This window comes from Antechinus flavipes, chromosome 5 (assembly GCF_016432865.1).
Source record: "Antechinus flavipes isolate AdamAnt ecotype Samford, QLD, Australia chromosome 5, AdamAnt_v2, whole genome shotgun sequence".
NCBI lineage: Eukaryota > Metazoa > Chordata > Mammalia > Dasyuromorphia > Dasyuridae > Antechinus > Antechinus flavipes.
The window spans coordinates 64,272,645-64,295,156 of NC_067402.1; positions in this window are offsets into that span (position 1 = coordinate 64,272,645).

Below are 22,512 nucleotides of genomic sequence, written 5' to 3' on the forward strand. Positions count from 1 at the left end.
TTTTCATTTACATCACATATATGATTTCCCCAACTTGCTTATTTTGCCTCAGTTTATCCAGTTTCCCATATTTCTTTGAATTCCTTATATTCTTTCTAATAATATTCCATTTTCATGAGCACTTTTTATGGACACGAGGATCTGGCAGTAAACTAAATGCCCATCAATTCAGAGAATTTGTTAAATAAATTGGGATACATGAATAAAATATAATCTTAGTAAGTCACAAACAATGAGTATGAAGAATCTGGAGAAATATGGGAAACCTTGAACAAACTGAGGTAAAATGACGTAAGTAAAATCAGCATTACAATGAAGCAAAGAGAAAATTAAAGCAAAGTAGAGGATTCTATAACTGGAAAAACTAACCTTGGTCCTACAGAAGAAATGAGAAAAGTCATCTCCTTGATTTTTTTGTACAGATGATATATATAGCCATAGTATATGATGTTTCCTTTGCGGTCAAATAAGGTTAATTTCCTGTTGGGGTTTGTTTATGACTTTTCTTTGTTACAAGGAAAACAAGGAAGGAGAAAAGGAAGAATATTTTAATAAATGATTTAAAAGGGCACAAAAACTTTTATAAATGAATGGATGAGTAGATAAATGGGATAGATGGGATAGATAGATAATAGATAAAAAATAGCTAGGATAAATGATAGTTGAATGAATAGAGATGGAAAATAGGTTAATGAATGGATGGAAAGATAAATTGATAGATAATGGATGATAGAAGTAGTTAGGTAGAAGATAAATAGATGAAAAGCTATGAGTGTCTGATGCAAGATGAATTATAGGTCATTAAAAAGAGAGAGTCAAGTGGCTTTAGTCCCTCTAGAAAATGATATGGCATCCTATTCTGCTTTTAGCATTGCATAGAACTGAACAGAGAAAGTAAAAAAGTTGAACCAGATGAGTCAGAGAGGTCCAGATTAATAGAAGAAAGAAGAGAAAACATATGGGGGAGGAGGGATTGGAAACAGAAAGGTCTTTTTTCCAAAATTTTGTTTAGAGGCTTGGAATTTAAACTTATGCTTCTAAAAAGACTGTTGCTGGCTTTTATGCTTTGACAGGAATTTAAAGAGTGGAAAAAACTACTTCATATCAAGTATTTAACAATTATTCTGTGTTGAAAGAAAGGCTTCCTCAAAATGAAATCTAACTAAACTGGTTTAGACTTGAAATATGGACCAGTTATTTTGCTTACAGAACTGACTAGAACCAGCTATTTTTTGACCTGAGTTTATATAATCCCACAAATCCCAAGGTCAATCTGTCTCAGTCTACATAGTTTCTCTCCATAAAGAAAAAAAATTGGGCCGTAATAATGGTGGGAATGGGTGTTAAGGTGGTCAGTTGAGTGAAAAGTCAGGAATTATCAAAACCGATAGTCTCAGAGTCACAGAAATGATGGCAGCAATAAAATAGTGGCAGAGTGTCTACAGCATGGCTACCTTCGTCTTTGCTAGTTAGCTATGGTAACCACATAAAATTAGAGAATCTTTGTTTTGGAAGGAAATTTAGAAAGCATCTGGCCCGACCTCACTTAATTTCAGAATCTCCTTCATCACACTCCTGACAGATGGTCATACCTACTTAACATCAATTTAAGAACCCAAATCAAAGCTCCAGAATTTTACATCTGAAAAACCATGTTAATGTTGGAAAATCGTTCTCTTCATATTTGAAAATTGCTTATTGTTTAATGTGAACATCCATAAAACTCTGAGATTTTAAACAAAGTTTTGCTATCTGGTTTAAGTTAATTTTCCACTGACATAGTTGATTTTTGCAGCCATACTAGGAAAATCTTACTGTGACTATGGCACGTTGACTTACCTTGGATCTTGTCCAAAAATATCACAGACTGCTAGATCATTAGAGCTGGAAGAGACCTGGGAGACCATCTATTTCAGCAAGCTCATGTTACAGCTAATGAAAAGGAGTCCTGGAGAGGATAAGTGATTTGCTATCTACCTGTTTTACACAAGCTCTCTGACACACCTGGATTCAAGGCTTTCTTGGATCTCCATATGGAATGCATGGAATCAGCTAAGACAATGGGTCCTGGTCAGAACTCATCCAAAGACTTATTTTAGTTTGGGGCACCTGACAACCTTCAGAGAGTCAGCGAGGGAGGCGCCAGAAATGGAGAATATTCTAAATGAAGATTATTAAAGTGGATGGAGAAGAGAAGGAAGTTATAGCTGTCTTCTAGTATTTGAAAGGCTTTTGTGGAGGAGGGGTTTATTGCTCTTAGGAGCAAAGGGTGAAAGTTCCAGAGAATTAGATTTAGGCTTGATATCTGGAGAAACTTGCTAATCAATCAGTTAACAAGTACTTCCTAAGTGTCTACTATGTGTCAAGCTCTGTGCTAGGCAAGGGGACTACAAAGACAAAGGTGGGGGTGCAAAGCAGTTTTTGATGTCAAAGAGCTTAATTATGAACTTCAGGAGTGGATGATCGACATGTTTACAAATAAACAAATACATGGTATATATACAACAAATAAATAGTGATTTCCAGGGTGGGCAAGAGAACCTAAAAATTTAAGTCAGGAAAGTCTTCTTTTAGAAGTATTAAAATTACCTCAAAATGGAATAGGCTTATCTGTCATAGGAGTTCAAGGGGAGGCTGGATGACCATTTTTGGAGAGCATTTTTATTCAGGGTTAATTTAGACTGTTGGTCTCTGAAGTTTCCTTCAACTTTGAAATTTTGTCATTTATGGAATCACTCTCAATATTCCCAAAGTACTGGAGGACCCCAAAAAGAAGAGGTTCCCTCAGTGCTGCTGGAGATAAAGTAAAAATATGAAAGAGGGAAGCAAGGAAAGCTTCTTTCTAAAATTTGGTTCTGAGAGAATGAATGCATAGATGAATGAAAAAGTATTGATATAATTTATTAAATGCTTACTATTTGCCAAGCACTAGGCTAAGTGCTGAGGAAACAAATATAAAAGGTAAGACAGTACCTGATTTCCCGAACCTCATACTCTTGTTGTTTTTAAGACAAGGTATTATTTATTATATTGAGATAAATATGTATTGTTTCTAGATTAAAAAAAAAAGTCTAGAAGTCCTAAAGATGAAATGGTAAAGTATATGCCAAAGATCAGAGGTCCTGTATGTGATTCCAATCCCAGAGATCTGGAGGGTCTAGAGATAGGGCAAGTGGTGGAGTCTGAAGGACCTTTGGAGCAATTGGTAAGATCTAGTCATACAGCACCTTGTCAAAAGGAATAGAGTTATTGACTCTTTTCTAAGCTCTGTGAGTTATCAAGAAGCCCAGGGAAAAAGGGAAGACAAGAAAGAAGGGCATCTCAATAGGAGCACCTCTCTACCAAGTCATCCTAGGTAGGATGGTTGGCCCCAGCCAGGGGAGAGGTAAGGGAAATACAAGAGGGCAGGGCATATACCATGGTGGTGAGTCTTATAATTGTTCTTTTTAAAGGGGCATTCCATATACATGAATAAATTTTTGTATCAAGGCAAAGGGTATGTAAGATCAGAGGATTTAAATTGGAAAGGATGAGATCATGTAGCCTGTCATTATTTTATGTATTAGACAAGACATTATACTTAGACAAAAGAAAGAACTCTTCCCACTATGATAAAAATTCTTAACTTGTGACCTAACCCAGGAAAGACAAAACAGGGATAGAAAATGATAAAACAATATCCTTGACAAACATTGATATAAAAATATTAAATAAAATATTACCAAATGGAATATAATGTCATAATAAAAAGATAATACTCTATAACCAGTTTAGATATATAACAAGAATGCAGAAATGATTAAATATAAGAAAAATGAAAAATATAATATATCATATAAATACCAAAAACAATAACCACATGATTATATTAGCAGATTTTTTTTAAAAGATCTTTAACCAAATCCAACATTAAAAAAAATTAGAAAGTCAACTTTTCCTTATCATGGTAAAAAGTATCTATCTAAAAGCAAATCCAACATTAAAAAAAATTAGAAAGCATATGAATAAGTCAACTTTTCCTTATCATGGTAAAAAGCATCTATCTAAAACCAAGAGTAAACTTTATATATAAAGATTGGACTCCTTTTAAATTAGATCAGGGATAAGCATGGATGTTTATTTTTGCCTCAATTATTCACAATAGTGCTAGAAATACTAGCTATACAAGACAAAGAAAAAAATTGGGAGAATAAGCATAGGCAAAGAGATAAAATTGGGAATTTTTGCAGATGATATAATCTAATTAGAAGATATCAAATTGTCAATTAAAAGTAACTAATATAATTAATATATTGACTAAATTTGGAAGATGAAAAATAAATCTACATAAATCATCAAGTATTTCTATATATTATCTATACAATTCCTGAGGTGGGGAGAGATAGATAGATAAAGAGAGAGAGAGAGAAAGAGAGAGAGAGAGGAGAGAGAGAGAGAGAGAGAGAGAGAGAGAGAGAGAGGAGAGAGAGAGATGAAAAGACAAATTCCATTCAAAATAAATATAGAATATACAAAACACTTGGGAATCTATACCAAGACACACATAGGCACTATCTTAAACTGGCTATTAAGAATTCTTTGCTGAAATAAAGATAGATCTATGTGATTTTTGTTGTTCAGTCATTCAGTTGTATCCAATTCTTCATGACCCCATGGACCATAGAATGCCAGATTCTTCTATCCTTGACTATCTCCTGAAATCTGTCCAACTTCATATTTATTGTTTCCATGATAGTATCTATCTCATCCTTTATCATCCCCTTCTCCTTTTGTCTTCAATTCCCAAATCAGGGACTTTTTCTATCACTCTCATCTTGCCAAAAGACAGTATTTGACTTCTTCCAATGAATGGCCTAATCTTATTGTCCAACAGACTCTCAAAACTCTTTTCTAGCACCACAATTCAAAAGCAATGATTCTGGAGAACTCAACTTTCCTTATAATCTACTTCTCACAGCTATACATTGCTATGGGAAAAATCATAACTTTAAAAAAAATAGTTTTCAATATTCACCTTTGCAAAACCTTGTGTCCAAATTTTTCTCCCTTCCTCCCTGTCTCCCTTCCTCTATACAGCAAGTAATATAATATAGAAAACTGCAACTTTGTCAGCAAGGTGATGTCTCTGCTTTTTAGAATGATGTCCAAATTTGCCATAGCTTTCCTTCCAAAATTTCTAAATAGTTAGAAAAATATTAATTGCTCTTGGGGAGACAGTGTCAATTTAACAACAATGTCAACACAACATAAATAAATTAATGTATTCAGTGCCATTTCAAATAACAAAAGGATTATATTACATAGGTAGAAAAATAAGAACAATCCAAGTGGAGGAACAAAACACTTAAGACAACCAAGTGACTTAAAAAAAAAAGAGGTGAACAAGAGAGCCCAGAGATATTACTATAGTAAAAAGCAGTATCATCAAAAATTGTTTGACGTTATTTTTTTAAAAGAAAAGAAATTGAGAATTAGTAGAAGTAGACTTATTCATCGTCATACCAGAAGTAAGTGTATACAATACATCAGATCAGATTTATGAAATTATTCAGCCTTTGGAATGATCACTCTAATACACATATACAATCATGGAATTTTAGAGATGGAAAGGTCAAAGGATTATAGGATTCAGAATTATAAATGATCTGAGTGGTCGTCGAATACAAAACTCTTATGAAGAAATTGAGATCCAAGGGTTTTGCCCCAAATACCACAAAGTAAATTAATGGCAAAATCTCTAGAACCAGGAACATATCTTCCTCCCACCACATCATGCTGTATCTCTTGCAAACGATCTCATAGTCATGTAATCAAAGTTTCCAGAATACATAATTTCCATTCTGAAATTTCTCCATGTAGTGATCAGACCCATCCTCATCAATGGACCTTTGTTATCTCTCCTAGCTTCTAAGTGCTCCCCAATTCATAACTTGTGAAAACCCACCAAAGTGTTTACTTTTATTATACAGAGGACAGTTTGCAAAACAGGCATCTAAGGAAATAGTGTAATAGCAAAAGAATCATTAAATTATAAACCCTTAGGTCCTTCTTCCACAAATACATTTGTGGGAAGAGCAGTTGTATAAGGGAATCATGTATTAGATATTTACATGTGAACATTTGTGGCCATGTTGTAAAGCACATCAGTCAATCAATATTTATGAATACATATGAATATATGATGCTCTATGCTAAGTGCTGACAATACAAAGAGGCACAATCTAATGGGAGAGATAACCTGTAAACAAATAAATATAAAGCAGGCTATGTACAGGATATATGCAGATTAAGTTGAAAATGATTAATAGAGGGAAGGAAGTAGAATTAAGAGGAGTTGGAAAAGGTTTCCTATAAAAAGTAGGATATTAGCTGGGACTTACAGGAAGTCAGAGAAGAGAAAAGGTAGAGTTGAGGAGGGAGAGCATTCCAGGTATGGGGTGCAGTCCAAATGATGTTCCAAGTAGGGAGATGAGATATTTTGTTCATAGAACAGCAAAAATGCCAGTGCCTCTGGATAAAAAAGTACATAACAGGGAGTAAGGAAAAGTTAGGAGGACATTAGGTTATGAGGGTTTTGAATGCCAAAACCAGAATTTTATATTTGACCTTGAAAATGATATTCATTGGAGTTTACTGAATGAAGGTAAGGTGATATGGAAGTGGTAAAGTAGATTGAGTGCTGGACTTGGAGTCAGGAAGACCTGAATTCAATCTGGTCTCAAACACTTATGAGCTGTGTGACTCTGGGTAAGTTACTTAATCCTGTTTGCCTCAGTTTTCTCATTTGTAAAATGGTGATAATAATAGCATCTACCTTCTAGGATTATTGTGAAGATCATAGAGATGGAAATGATACAATAAAGTACTTAGCACAGTGCCTGGCACATTAAAAGTGCTATCCAAGTGTTAGCTACCAGCTATTCTGTAACATCTCTTTGCTACTTGTTTCTAATAATTTTTTCATGGCTCCCATTTATAGTCACCATATTTCTTCTTAATTTTTGTTAGCACCTTTAATTCCAATTTCTATTCTTCATGTGATTTTACAGTAATTCAAACTCTTCTTTATTTCTTTTCATTGCTTAACCAGTGTTAATTCTTGATTAAAGCCTGTAAATTTATCATTTACACATTAGAAAATTTTGCTTCAAGTATTCTACATTTTCCCCCTTCATCTACATTCTCTTCTGTATTTTGTTTCAGTTTTCATATTTTCAATTACATGGCATTTTTGGTTCATTTTCCTTGTAATTTTTATTATTTTGGTTTTTAGCCATTTTCATTATTTTTTGGTGTTATTATTATTGATTTTTGAAAGGAACATGAGAATCTATCTTCCTTGTAATCTTCCACTCCACAATTTTCATTTATTTCCTCTTCCTACTAAATTTCTTCTTGTCAGATTTGACCTGTTATTGTAACCTGGTGAGAATATTTGGCAAGATCCTCATATTAGTGTCATTTGAGAATTTGATAAGCATTCCATCTCTGCTTCCATTCAAGTCATTGGTTAAAATGTTGAACATTTTCCAAGCATACATCCCTAGAGAAGTCCACCAGGGGCCACCTTCTTGACATGATAAATTACTTACTTACTATTGTTTTACTATACTTACATGGTAGGAGTGAGGGGACTTAACAAATAGCTATAAGAAATAGCTGCCCCTCACCAGAAGCAGGTCTTCTAATTCTGAATCCAATTGACAAACTGGCTAAGTTTGTGCCCCAATCTATTGGATTCAGGTTAGTAGTTTTTCAATGTCATTATGGTCAACATATTTCTTACAATCCATTCTAGAATTTTTTAAGAAATCAGTGTCAAGTTTTCCTGTTCTTAACTATTTCTTGAAAATCTAGACACTTGTCCATATTTCATTCTGTGACACTTCTTCCACTTTCTAAAATTTTCCTAAAATCACTGACAGTTTAGTAATCACATCTGCCAATTCTTTCAGTACCTTGGGATTGTATATCATCTAATAATGAGAAGCTGAACTCATTAAAAGTAACTAGGTATCTTATTACTAAATCATTTTATTCAGTCCTTACCAATTATAAGATGATTCTTAGTGGGGAAAAGAAAAGCAGAATGGGAGTTGAATAATTTTGTCTTCCCTTCTTCTGATAAGATGTCACCACTGCCCCATTTATTCCCACTTATTTATGTAGGATGTCTCTTTGTCCCATTTCTATACACTAAAATTTTACCTTTTTCTAGGCTTGTCCTGATTACTTTATATGGAACGATGGCTATAGGTGTTTACAAGGACCACTCTGTTATCACTAGAGAATTTAGCTGGTGATCTGATGGTCAGGTGAAAACTCTTAATAATGGCCTGGAGACCTGGGATCCCAGCCTGGTGCTTTCTCCTGAGTGCCTCCCAAACTTGTTCCTTGCCTTAGTGTGGAGAACAAAAGGATACAATGAAATACAAAGGGCAGGGTCCACCATGAGTCATAGTTATCTCATCTTAACAATACCTAGATTTATCACATACTGTCTCCTGTTGGAGTTATGGAGGCTGAGCTGAAGATTTTAAAATCTTCCCTACTATATTCTAACTTCCTTAATGGCAGAGAATATGTATTATTCATCCTTTTGTCTCTAAATAAGTAATAAATTACTGAAAAAGATAATGAAGAAAAGAACATCATTTGTTCATTCCTTCAATAAACTTTTTATTCTTTACCCTGCTTCTAATGTCATCTACTTTAGCCTTACTTTATGCAGTGGAAAGAATGCTGAATTTAGAGTCAAAAGCACCTGTTCTCACCACTATCTACTGGAGAAAGTCACTTAATCATTCTTCCAGAATCAGCTTCATCTGTCAAATGAGGAACTGGAACTAGATTGGATGGTTCAAATCCTGGGTAAGACACTCACTGGCTGTGTGACCTTAGATGACTGTGAGTGTCTGCCTCAGTTCCTTCATCTGTAAAGTAGGGATAATATCTTACCCACCTTGTAGGATTGTTGTGAAGATCAAATAAGAAAATAATTGTAAAATGGGACAAAGTAACTACTATTTAAATGTTAGCTGTAGTGTTACTACTGGGCTTATATTCCAAAGAGATCTTAAAGGAGGGAAAGAGACCCGTATGTACAAGAATATTTGTGGCAGCCCTGTTTATAGTGGCCAGAAAAAACAGAGTGGATGCCCCTCAATTGGAGAATGGCTGAATAAATTGTGGCATATGAATATGATGGAATATTATTGTTCTGTAAGAAATGACCAGCAGGATGATTTCAGAAAGGCCTGGAGAGACTTACATGAACTGATATTGAGTGAAATGAGCAGGACCAGGAGATCATTATATACTTTGACAACAAGACTATATGAAGATCAATTCTGATGGACGTGGCTCTTCTCAGCAATGAAATGATCCAAATCAGTTCCAATACAACAGTAATGAATTGAACCAGCTACACCCAGCGAAAGAGCTCTGGAAGATGATTATGAACCATTACATAGAATTCCTAATCCCTATATTTTTGTCCGCCTGCATTTTTTATTTCCTTCACAGGTTAATTGTACACTATTTCAAAGTCCAATTCTTCTTGTACAGCAAAATAAGTGTATGGACATGTATACATGTATTTAATGATTACTTTAACATATTTAACATGTATTGGTCAACCTGCCATCTGGGAGAAGGGGTGGGGGGGAAGGAGGGGAAAAACTGGAACAGAAGGTTTTGCAACTGTCAATGCTGAAAAATTACCCATGCATATATCTTGCAAATAAAAAGCTATAATAATAAAATAAAATTTAAAAATAAATGTTAGCTATTATTATTATAAATTTATTTCAGGGGTCTCTCTTGTATATGTAATCTAATTTCTGGTCCCTGAAACTTGGTTTGAACATTTATCCACCCATCTAAAGGGCCCCATTGTCTGAATATTCACTTAATTGTGAAAGTTCAAAGAGCTACTAATATACGACACGGAATTTAAAACGTCCTCAATCTGAATGCTGCTCAAGAGAACTTCAGATTTTTGCAGAACAAGTGCTCCTTGGGGCCGCCGGCTTGGAAAATGTCAGACCAGTCAGTCTGGAGTTATTTGGTAGAGAAGAAAGTGACAAAAGCGGCGGGTATTTGTCGTTAGTATGAAATGCACATTGCGCTCGGCTGGACGGACTGGCCGGATTCTGACGGCCTTTCTCAAACTCTTCAAAACATTCCTTTGGACTAGAAAAGCAAAGGTGAAAACCATGAGCTCAGGGAGCGAGTGAAAAACAGAAGCTTCTTCTGAACGGTCCCCTCGCCTTAACGGGAACGTCTTCGCCGCGACCCCCTCGTTCCTCATAAACGCGCCGCGAAGCGAACCCAGCGGCGGCCTTGTTCAGCGGACGCTCGGACTGAGGCTTCCAGACGCATCTCCAAGGCCAGCGAGACCCTCCTGCAGAAGGTCTCCCACTGCCATCTGCCGGTCACGCGCAGCATTCCCGTGGACCCGAACAAAAGAGCAGGTCCTTGTTTATCTGCCTTTGTGTTTGGAGCTCTCCCCGGCGGGCAGGCGATGAGTAACTGTCAAGCAAGTGCCTGCTTGCACAAATGCCACTCCCCTCCTTCTGTATCTAAAGGTTTTATTGAAGCTTTTTTCTATTCCTTCTTTATTCTTTTCCTTCCTTCCTTCTTTCCTTTTTTCCCTCCTTTTTTCTTCCTTCTTTCCTTTCCTTTTCCTTCCTTCCTTCCTCCTCTCTCTTTCTTCCTCTTTCTCTCTCGTCTCTTCCTCCTCTTTTCTTTTCTTTTCTTTTCTTTCCCTCCCTCCTTTCCTTCCTTCCTTCCTTCCTTCCTTCCTTCCTTCCTTCCTTCCTTTTCCTTCCTTCCTTCTTCCTTCCTTCCTTCCTTCCTTCCTTCCTTCCTTCCTTCCTTCTTTTTTTCCTTCTTTCCTTTCCTTTTCCTTCCTTCCTTCCTCCTCTCTTTCTTTCTCTTTCTCTCTCTCATCCCTCTCTCCCTCCCTCCCTTCCTTGCTTTCTTTCACTATTATGCCTCAATAGTTCCCTCACCCTATAGAATCCTCCCTTGAAACAAACAGTTTGGGGCAATCCAGGCTACTCAGTTGTGCATCCTTCTTCCTTAAACATTGTTTCATTCCATAGCTAGAGGTGATTAAATGACAATTAACGCCTCTCTGGTATTATTTGGCTTTTTTGTTGCAGTTGTTACTGCCACAGAATAATTCCTAATAACTGAGTACTTATTCTGCAAAAACCAGTCAAACTGAAACGAAACATATTGTCTGTGTCTGAAAATGTATACCTCATTCCACACCTGCTGTCCACCATCTGTCAGGCAGGAAGCATGCGCCACTATCAAATCCTCTGAGGTAGTCTTTCAGCCTTATTTTCCTTTATGTTTCATAATTAGTATGCTCATCTGCATATCATAAACATTCTTGAATATAAAAACAATGCATTAAGTACTCCTGGAGAAGACAATGTGATGTGGAAGAAAGTGAACTAGGCTTGGAAGTAGAAAAGCCTCGATTTGAGTTTTATACTTTACTTCCTAACAAATACTTAAGTTCTCCCAGGTATCAAGATCTTCAGCTACAAAATGGTAACAACCCTTTGACCCAAATTTTCCATTACTCTGTAGCCCAGAAACTCAATGATTAAAAAAAAAAAAAAAAAGACTCCATGTATACCAAAATATTTATAGTGGCACTTTTGCCAGGTAGCCAAGACTTGGAAATAAAAAGCTGCCCATCAATTGGAGAACAATTAATTCTCCAATTAATAGTTGACCAATATTAATTGGTCAAGATGTAGTATGAGAATGAAACAGAATAATATTGTGCTATAAGAAATGACAAGTATGGTGAATATATGTCACGGAGAAGTGTAAAGAGTGTTATGTGAATTGATGTAGAACAAAATAAATAGATCCAGGAAAATCATGTAAGCTGCAAATGGGAAAAACAACCACAAGTAAACAAAAATGAATGAAATGGAATGTTGTAAAACTATAAAGAACATATTTGGTCCCAAAGAAGAGATATGAGAAGACACTTCCCCCTGTATCTGTACAGAGGTTGGGCACTGCAGGTGTGCAACACTGCAAATACTATTATTGTATGTGTCAATAAGTTTCACTACATATTTTTCTCGTCTTCCTCTTTTTCGTCTAAAAAATTGTTTTCTTAAAAGAGATGACTCTTCAGGAAGAAGTAGGGGGAGGGAAATGGGAATTCTAGGCAATGAAAAAAAATCAATAAAAACATATTTTAAAAATAAAACTCACAGGATTATCTCACAGTTTTATGAGAAAATATATAAAAAGTGTGTTTTTAACTGAAAACTAGCTTTAAAAAAACTAAGCTATTATTATTGTACAATAACCTAAATCTTGAGAGAATAAAAGCAAACAAGCCCAGATAGAGTTTCAAGATTCTGTCACTAGTTTCCAAAGAATGGGAAAGAAGATGAGAATTCTGAGCCAAATTAAAATCAATTATTTCGCTTCTATACTCTGATTTGAGTTTTTTCTGCTCGTGTGTTGCCGCTGTGCAGGGTTGGATTAGTCACATAGAGAAAAGGAATTTTCCAGATGGGATCCATCTGCCAAAGGGTCATGAAGAGCCTTTCTCTAATTTGGGGGTGGGGTGGGGTGTTTCTATAGCACCCAGTAACATTCACCAGGACAGAACTCTTTGACCACAGTTTCCAAGTATATCCTTCATTTATAATCCCATTTCTTTGCTGAATCCTCTGCCTTTCCCTGATTCACTGCTAATTGTTCAGTGTGGTTGACAGGTAGGTTACTCACAACGTCAAGCAAGACAAGATTATAGAAAAGACATTTTTTCTGACCTTTGCGAAAGGTGTCCTTTCCCCTTCTGGACTAGATTTGTTCTTAATTTATTATATCAGATTTTGCTTTGGTAGATTCTGGGGATTTTTTATTTGTTTTTGGTCTGGACCTGTGATTTCATTATTGTAGGGAAGTCCTAAAATGGGACACTCTTCCTACCCATAGAGAATAATAATTTATATGTCGCCTTTGGTCTTAGAAAGTTGAGTGATTTGACTGTGTGTCAGAGTCAAATTTTGAATACAGGCCTTCTTGATTCCAGGACAGAGCTCTGTCCATTAAGCCATGCTGTCTCTCAATTCACTGTGTCTCCTCTTCTAGATTCACATTAAATGGCAAATAGCAAATGACATATGGGAACAGAACAGAATGACTGCCTACTAACGCCTTTCTATTCTGCTTCAGTGTCTCAAAGGATGAAATTTTTTTAAGACAGTGTGATTAAGTATCATAGTACACTGAAGTCTAAGAAGTCTCAGTGGGAAAATGTTTTGTTATTCTGTATTTTCTTTAATATAAAAGAGAAAGTATCTGGTTGTTTGTCCACCATTGCAGACAAAATAATAATCTCCAAATCTATGAGCTTTCTGCTATTGAATTATTTGAAAGGGAGCACACTGTGTTTGTATATTATCATATATACACTCAAAAGTCAGTTGGCTTTTATTTATTCTTTCTTTTATGGTTCTTCTCTTCAGTCTATTAATCACTTCATTTTTTCCAGTCTGTGAAAATGATCCCAAATTCCAAGGGGAGTATGCGCTGTGGTCCCTTTGCTAGCATTGTAGTAATCAGTCAGGAGTGATTAAAATTTGTGCTCCCTTCCTCAGCTATTCTAAATCCTAATTAACTCTGCCTGGTCTCTAATTGTCCTGCTTCATTCCAGTAATGAAGTGCCAAGTAAGTCTCAACAGTGTCACATTGGCAAAAAAAATCCTAAATGTTTTTAGCAGTATTATTTTTTGAGTTGGATTGACACAAAGCAAAATCTTGACTTCAGGATCCCATAGGATTTCAGGCTTGGGTTATTTTGGGTCACCTATCACTGTGATTTTTTTTTGACTCCATTGCTTCCCAACTTTCTCCTGCCTGCTGAGTTGTATTCTGGCTGTCAATGTTCAGGTATTTTAGCCAATGCTTTTCCAAGCTGAATCTCATTTTCTTGACTCTCTCTCTAGGGATTTTTAGTTTGGGGAAAGAATTTTTTTTTTATCTTTGCTGACTTTCTGAACTCCATTTGATAAAGATGGTGTCTATTCTCCATTATTGATTCTGATGATGAAGACACAAAATATTGGAAAATTTCCCATGGAAGTTCTTTATCAATCACCAAAGTGATTGGGAGTTGTTAACAAATTTTAGGATCCTTTAAAATTATTTTCTGGTTTTTCTCATCTTCCTTCTCCTTTCCCTATATGAGACAGGCTTTATTTCCTCCGATATATAAAATGCCAAGATAGAGAGGTCTCTCTAGAGTCAATGAACAAATATAGAAACACAAAATACCTAAATAGTCCATTATTCTTATCATTTTTCCTCAAAAGGCAAAGGCATTTTGTGGGGCTGCTGAATAAATGATTACTATTCATTTCAGACTTGCACTGTCTGTAAAACTCATATCTATATCATGAAGGGTTGTCAGGGGACAAGTCATACAGGCCATCAAAGCAAGGCTACAGGGTGATTCTGTCAACAAGCCTCCTTCTCAGAGAACCATGATGTCAAGGAAATCTCCTCCTTTGGGAAAACTAGTGCCAACAGAAACTGAAAAATCTGGGACCATGGAACTAAGGAACTCTTGAACTTACAATTATCTATGAAGTAACTCCAAGTCTGAAGACATATATTTTCAGAATCACTAATCTGTGCTCAGAACAGGAAACAGAAGGCAGAAGGAAGCAATCAGGATATGAAAGTCTGGAAACTCTATGTTCAGGCTCCAATGGATGAATATAGGTTGCTTGCCATGTGCCCATATTCAAGTTGTCATTTTTTTTGCCCCTCAGGGAAAGGCAAGACAATTCTCCCTCTGCCTCATTATCTTTTGATTTGGAAGTCAAATGAAGAAAAAGTGCACAGAAAGTGGGAAAAGTTAATAACTAATCACCTTCCAAGACATTTTGAATTTATTTTGCAAGTTTTTCCATGAAACACTGTAAAGTATTATAAGGCAAGAACTGATGCATTATTCATTATCACATACCTTGACCATTAGCAAGAGGATATGATTTCTAATACTGTCAATTATATAGCAGTGTAGTGGAAAAAGAAATATTCTTGGAATCAGGAGATCTGGGTTCTAGTCTGAATTCTGCCACTAAGTTAGTCATATAATTTTGGACAAGTCAACTTCCTCGAGTCTCAATTTCTAGTAATAAACTCTTGTGACAGAGAATCTCTGGCTCATTACTTCTGCCCAGATGGCATTCCACCAAAGTGTGACCTTCAGCTCCTGTTCTCAGCACATGAGCTCGAAAAACAGTGAGTATAAAAGAGATTCAATTTACACTTAAAAGGCATGGACCCACACTTAACACCATATACCAAGATAAGATCAAAATGGGTCTATGACCTAGGCATAAAGAACGAGATTATAAATAAATTAGAGGAACATAGAATAGTTTATCTCTCAGACTTGTGGAGGAGAAAGAAATTTGTGACCAAAGATGAACTAGAGACCATTACTGATCACAAAATAGAAAATTTTGATTACAATCAAATTAAAAAGCCTTTGTACAAATAAAACTAATGCAAACAAGATTAGAAGGGAAGCAACAAACTGGGAAAACATTTTCACAGTTAAAGGTTCTGATAAAGGCCTCATTTCCAAAATATATAGAGAACTGACTCAAATTTATAAGAAATCAAGCCATTCTCCAATTGATAAATGGTCAAAGGATATGAACAGACAATTTTCAGAGGATGAAATTGAAACTATTACCACTCATATGAAAGAGTGTTCCAAATCATTATTGATCAGAGAAATGCAAATTAAGACAACTCTGAGACACCACTACACACCTGTCAGATTGGCTAAGATGACAGGAAAAAATAATGATGAATGTTGGAGGGGATGCGGGAAAACTGGGACACTAATGCATTGTTGGTGGAGTTGTGAACGAATCCAACCATTCTGGAGAGCAATCTGGAATTATGCCCAAAAAATTATCAAATTGTGCATACCCTTTGATTCAGCAGTGTTTCTATTGGGCTTATATCCCAAAGAAATACTAACGAAGGGAAAGGGACCAAAATGTATGTGCCAAAATGTTTGTAGCAGCCCTGTTTGTAGTGGCTAGAAACTGGAAAATGAATGGATGCCCATCAATTGGAGAATGGCTGGGTAAATTGTGGTATATGAATGTTATGGAATATTATTGTTCTGTAAGAAATGACCAGCAGGATGAATACAGAGAGGACTAGCGAGACTTACATGAACTGATGCTAAGTGAAATGAGCAGAACCAGGAGATCACTTTACACTTCAACAGATACTGTATGAGGATGTATTCTGATGGAAGTGGATTTCTTTGACAAAGACTCAGTTTCAATTGATAAATGATGAACAGAAGCAGCTACACCCAAAGAAAGAACACTGGGAAATGAATGTGAACTATCTGCATTTTTGTTTTTCTTCCCGGGTTATTTATACCTTCTGAATCCAATTCTCCCTATGCAACAAGAGAACTGTTCGGTTCTGCAAACATATATTGTATCTAGGATATACTGCAACATATCCAACATATAAAGGACTGCTTGCCATCTAGGGGAGAGGGTGGAGGGAGGGAGGGAAAAAAAAATCAGAACAGAAACGAGTGTCAATATAAAGTAATTATTAAATAAAAATTAAAAAAAAAAAACATTAATCCTTGCAAAGCCTTGTGTCCAATTTTTCTCCCCTTTCCTCTCACCCCTTTCTCTAGATGGCAAGTAATTCAATACATGTTAAACATGGTAAAAATATATGTTAAATACAATATATGCATACATATTTATACAGTTATCATGCTGCATAAGAAAAATCAAATCAAAAAGAAAAAAATGAGAAGGAAAATAAAATGCAAGCGAACAACAATAAAAAGAGTGAGAATGCTATGTTGTGAACCACATTCATTTCCCACAGTCTCTCTCAGAATGTAAATGGCTCTCTTCATCACAAGATCATTGGAACTGGTCTGAATCATCTCAACGTTGAAGAGAGCCACATCTGTCAGAACTGATCATCATATAATCTTCTTGTTGCCATGTATAATAATCTCCTGGTTCTGCTCATTTCACTCAGCATCAGTTCATGTAAGTCTTCCCAGGCCTTTCTGAAATCATCCTGCTGGTCATTTCTTACAGAATAATAATATTCCATAACATTCATATGCCATAATTTATTCAGCCATTCTCCAACTGATGGGCATCCACTCAGTTTCCGGGTTCTTGCTACCACAAAAAGGGCTGCCACAAACATTTTTACACATGAGGGTCCCTTTCCTGAAGTCTTTTTCAATGAATTATTCATACTAACTAGGTGCTAAGCTTGATAATTTCTATCTGCTGAATGACTATGTAGCTATAATAAGCAAAGTCCTAGTCTCTGCTCCCTAGTTACCATTCTAACTGCAACCACAAAAAACTCTGTTCATTCATTTCAAACAAGACAAAGTAGGGAGATAAGTTTGTCAGAAAGTCACTATAGCTTGATGTAATTAGTCCATGAGAGAAATCCTGTAATCGATCTGTTGAACCCCTAGATTTCAGTCCAAACCCAGTTATTTATACTTCTATACCCCTCCCCTCAAGATCTGTGATTTTCTTGTTGACTTTGTTACTGAATCACTAGGAGGATTTTTTTTTTTTTAAGAAACTTTAATGACTCATTACAAATAAAAATGGCCAACTAGCTCTAGCTATAGGGTTGGAGGTGAAAGGGTGGTAATTGAATACATTAGTGCCTTCAGGGTCCTGGCTCAGAACCTCCCTTGGAATTGAGTAACACCTGGAAAGGTGAAGATGAATTAGCTCATAGTAGCATTGCTTGCATCCTGACATCCTCACAGTGCTCATGGGACAGTACATCCAGAGTGATATTCCCTTCAGATCTCTGTAGAACTCACCCCCAGTCTGCCTCCCATCAATCCAGATACTTAAGATATGAGGAAGCCTCTTCAATTTAGGGGCGACCATTCGCAGCTTCGCAAAGCAGGCTCCGGATGTCATAAGGCATTGTTGGGACTTCTTGTCCAGCTACTAACAAATAGCATATAAGCTCCTGGAAGAACTAAGATTGATTTTTTCTTTATGTCTCTAATACCTTGAACATTAAAGGTTGCATATTAAATGCTTATTCAATAGAATTAAATAGCATGGGCCCCTTTGGGCAGTGGGAAACAAGGAAAGTCCATAACAGGAAGCAAAATCCATAGGCTCAGAGCTCCTTACACTCCCCTGTATGCCTACTGGTCAATGGTTTTCCATCTCTATAAGTAAAGAATTTCATTCTGGTCAATTCATTAAATATTTATTAAGCGCTGAAAATGTGAAAGGAATTGTACTAGATACTTGAAATGCAAATACAGTAGTTCCTGCCCTCAAGGAGCTTGTAATCTCATGAAAAGTATATGCTAATGTGGAAATTGTTTTGCATGATTTCAGATGCATAATACATATAGTATTTCTTGCCCTCTCAATAAGTGGGGAAGGGATAGAGTGAGGGAGAGAATTTGGAACTGAAAATAAAAACTAAAAAAACAAACCAATAATCCTATCATCACTCCCTTCCCACCCACTGTTCCCCACCCTTCAATTTTTTTTTTTGGTTCCATACAATAAGAAATGAAAACTTCGTCCTCTCTTACATGGAAAGGAGAGAGATTCAGGGCAGAATGTTGTTTACTTTGTCAGATATGTTCTCTATAGTGGATGCTTTTATTAAATCATATTTATTATTACAAATTAAATTTGGATGTAGGAATGAGGAGAAAGAAGTTAGTTCTAGAAATGTCTATGATACAAAAGCCAAAAGAATCAACAAAACTTGCTTAATATTAAACATTAAATGAATTCCTCCTTCCCATTAAAAAAAGAAACCTGATATGATTTCTTAGTTTTGTCAGTAGAAAATCAAATTGAACCTTTTTGAAGGCTTGTCAGATCATTAAGAAGACTGATAGATCATCAAATAACTCTTTAAAAAGCAATACCAGAATAAGTCATGTACAATTAAATTAAAATTTTCCTTCAAATACACATTGATTTAAAAAATGAAGGAGACAGGGCTTTGAAAAATGTATAGAGTATTGCCAAAATGCAGATGTTTTCAAATAATTTGATATGTTCAATAGATCAGATATGTTCAGTTATGTTTTGCTAGGTCACAAAAAAAGTTGTTTTTCTCCTTCAGTTTATTGATAGGTTAATTTAATTTCTATTCATTGTCCATAGTATGTTAGGTAACTTGTAGAATTTACCATGTCTAAGCCATCTCCCTTTTGGGACCTTGCAATCACAATGAAATGACAAACCCTTTCTCTTTGATAGTGTTCTAAATTAGTCTGAACATTTGTTTTGGGAAGCCAGTGGAGCAGGGAATTGAGTTGTTTGTTCTATTTTTGCAGTGATTATTGTCTTTGCTCATGTAATCAGAGCAGGTTTCCCAGAGGATATAGAATGGGAGTCTGTTTTAAACAGTAAAGAAATGGTTTAGCTACAAAGCTGTTCCAGGTGTGGATTAATATGGAGACCAAAGCAAGAGTGTCAAAGTAGGAGTGACAGCTCTCCAGTCACTGACTGGAATATTCTGGGGTTTTTTTTTTTTTTTTCATGTGGCAGAGAAGGGATTCAAAATACCCCCTGAGAAATGTATTATTGGCCTCCACTGAGCTTTTGTTGGTTTTTCATTCAAGCCTTGGGTTTTTCAGATTATAAAAATCTTATGAATAACAGAAGTCCTCCTTCATTTTTGCTGCAGCAGTTGTACTTGTAACAGAATCATGTCATTCAAGACAGGACTACATTCCCCATGAGATCCAGGGTCCCAAGGTCAAGTGCAATTGGGGGACAACATGATTGTCCTTCTATGAGGGAGTATGTACCTGAGACAAAGACTGGTGAGGGGAGAGTTTAGGAGGGGGTAAGGCTTTTCTGTAGGAGTAGGGGCTGCCACAGGGAAAGAAATAAAAGCATCCGGTTCTGAAGTTTTTTTTCTACTGGACTTGGAAATAGAATGGAATAGAGCACAGAAAGAAGATGAAATCTTTGCAAAGCAGAAAGTTGCTGAGCAAAAAGACCAGGGACTAACAGGGCTAGCTGTTGAGAGCAGACATCCATAACTACCAGTAGAAGTAGTTTTTAAGCAATTACCCCAAGGAAGGCTGCTCTGAAGGCTTTTTAGGAACTTTGATGGGAACCTTTGGGAATGGGGATCAAGTATATTTTCTTCCTTTTCTTTTACTTTGGAATTTGGTTCCATTTCACTGTGTAAATCATTTTTCTTCCTAGTCCATCAGTAAGTTGTATGCTGAAGTTACTTGATCTTATGAATGTTGGAGGGGATGCGGGAAAACTGGGACACTGATGCATTGTTGGTGGAGTTGTGAACGAATCCAACCATTCTGGAGAGCAATCTGGAATTATGCCCAGAAAGTTATCAAACTGTGCATACCCTTTGATCCAGCAGTGTTTCTATTGGGCTTATATCCCAAAGAAATACTAACGAAGGGAAAGGGACCTGTATGTGCCAAAATGTTTGTGGCAGCCCTGTTTGTAGTGGCTAGAAGCTGGAAAATGAATGGATGCCCATCAATTGGAAAATTGGGTAAATGGTGGTATATGAATGTTATGGAATATTATTGTTCTGTAAGGAATGACCAGCAGGATGAATACAGAGAGGCTTGGAGAGACTTACATGAACTGATGCTAAGTGAAATGAGCAGAACCAGGAGATCACTTTACATTTCAACAGATACTGTATGAGGATGTATTCTGATGGAAGTGGATTTCTTTGACAAAGACTCAGTTTCAATTGATAAATGATGAACAGAAGCAGCTACACCCAAAGAAAGAACACTGGGAAATGAATGTGAACTATTTGCATTTTTGTTTTTCTTTCCGAGTTGTTTTTACCTTCTGAATCCAGTTCTCCCTGTGCAACAAGAGAACTGTTCGGTTCTGCAAACATATATTGTATCTAGGATATACTGCAACATATCTAACGTATATAGGACTGCTTGCCATCTAAGGGAGGGGGTGGAGGGAGGGAGGGGAAAAATCGGAACAGAAGCGAGTGCAAGGGATAATGTTGTAAAAAAAAAATTATCCTGGCATGGATTCTGTCAATATAAAGTTATTATAAAATAAAATAAAATATTTAAAAAAAAAAAAAAAAGAAGAAGTTACTTGATCTTAGAAGTTCCCAGAGACCTGGGTTTGGGTTCCAAATGAATAGAGGATAAAGAGATTTGTTTCCGGGTGAGAAAACTCCCTCTACTAATGAAGATTGGTACTTTTTCTTCTACTTATAGTCTTGGAGAGTTGCCCAGGGTCACACAGCCAGTATGTCTTAGAAGTGGGACTTTACTATCTCTTGTGCAACATTGCCTCTCAAGACTCAAGTAAACTGGGATAAATTATCATTCCAAATAACCATACTGAAATCCTTATCCATGTGAAAACAGAAACAAGCAGTGTAATGATTACATAGTAAATTGCCTTCTTGTTCACTTCTCGTAAGACCTAAACTTAATGCAAGAAAATTTGGGATTTTATTTTTTAAATAAAAGGGATTACTTCTATCATAGAATATTCAGTTAAGCATGACCTTTGCTCTCTCCTTCCTTCCAATCTCAGCTGCAGAGCCAGAAAAGATGAAGTCAACAAACATTAATTAAACTTGGATTAAATAAATTGGAGATACAGAAAAGTTTAAAACTGTCCTCATTTTCCAGAAGCTCATCATCTAATGGGAGAGGTAATATACAAACACCTATGTATAAACAAGATATAGGCTGCATTAATAGGAGATGAAATCAGAAGGAAGGTATTGAGATTAAAGAGGACTGGCTCAAAAAACAAAGTTTGGAAATTAATTACTTGAGTTGTGCTGAATCTATTACTAAACCCATTCTTTCTTATTCCTGAAGGAAAGCAGAATGGGGATTGAAAAGCCCAGATTTTTAAGATGGACAAGGCAGCAAAAGCCTTGAAGTGAGAGTTTAAAAAAAAAAGGATTTTTTTGTCTCCACCCCACCATGATGAGTAGAGAGCCCATTGTAGGAAAAGAAGAACAGTTATGCAGGAGGTAAGAATGATATTTGGGAGAAAAGTAAGCAGACCAATTTGGCCAGAACATAAAAAAACAGAAAAGGAGAAAGAGGAATTCAGTCAGGAAAGATATCCTGAAGGCAAACTTTGAAGGGCTATATTCGGTGTTTCAGTATAATTGATTTATTTTTGATTCTTGGGGAATTAGGGCCAGGGAGTGACATGCTCAGGTCTAGGCTGGACCTGGTGGCCAGCGGGGCCTGGTGATGAGAGGCTGGTAGGGAAGAGCAGATGACAAGGGTCAGGGGGACAGAACAATCACGAGAGTACTCCCTCCCCTCCTGAGTTAGCCCATGTAGTCCAAGCCAGTGCCCTTTTAGGTCTACCTCCCTCTCCCTAGTCCATCCTTGGCCCCTGTAAGGAATTCCCGAGTCCTCCCTGA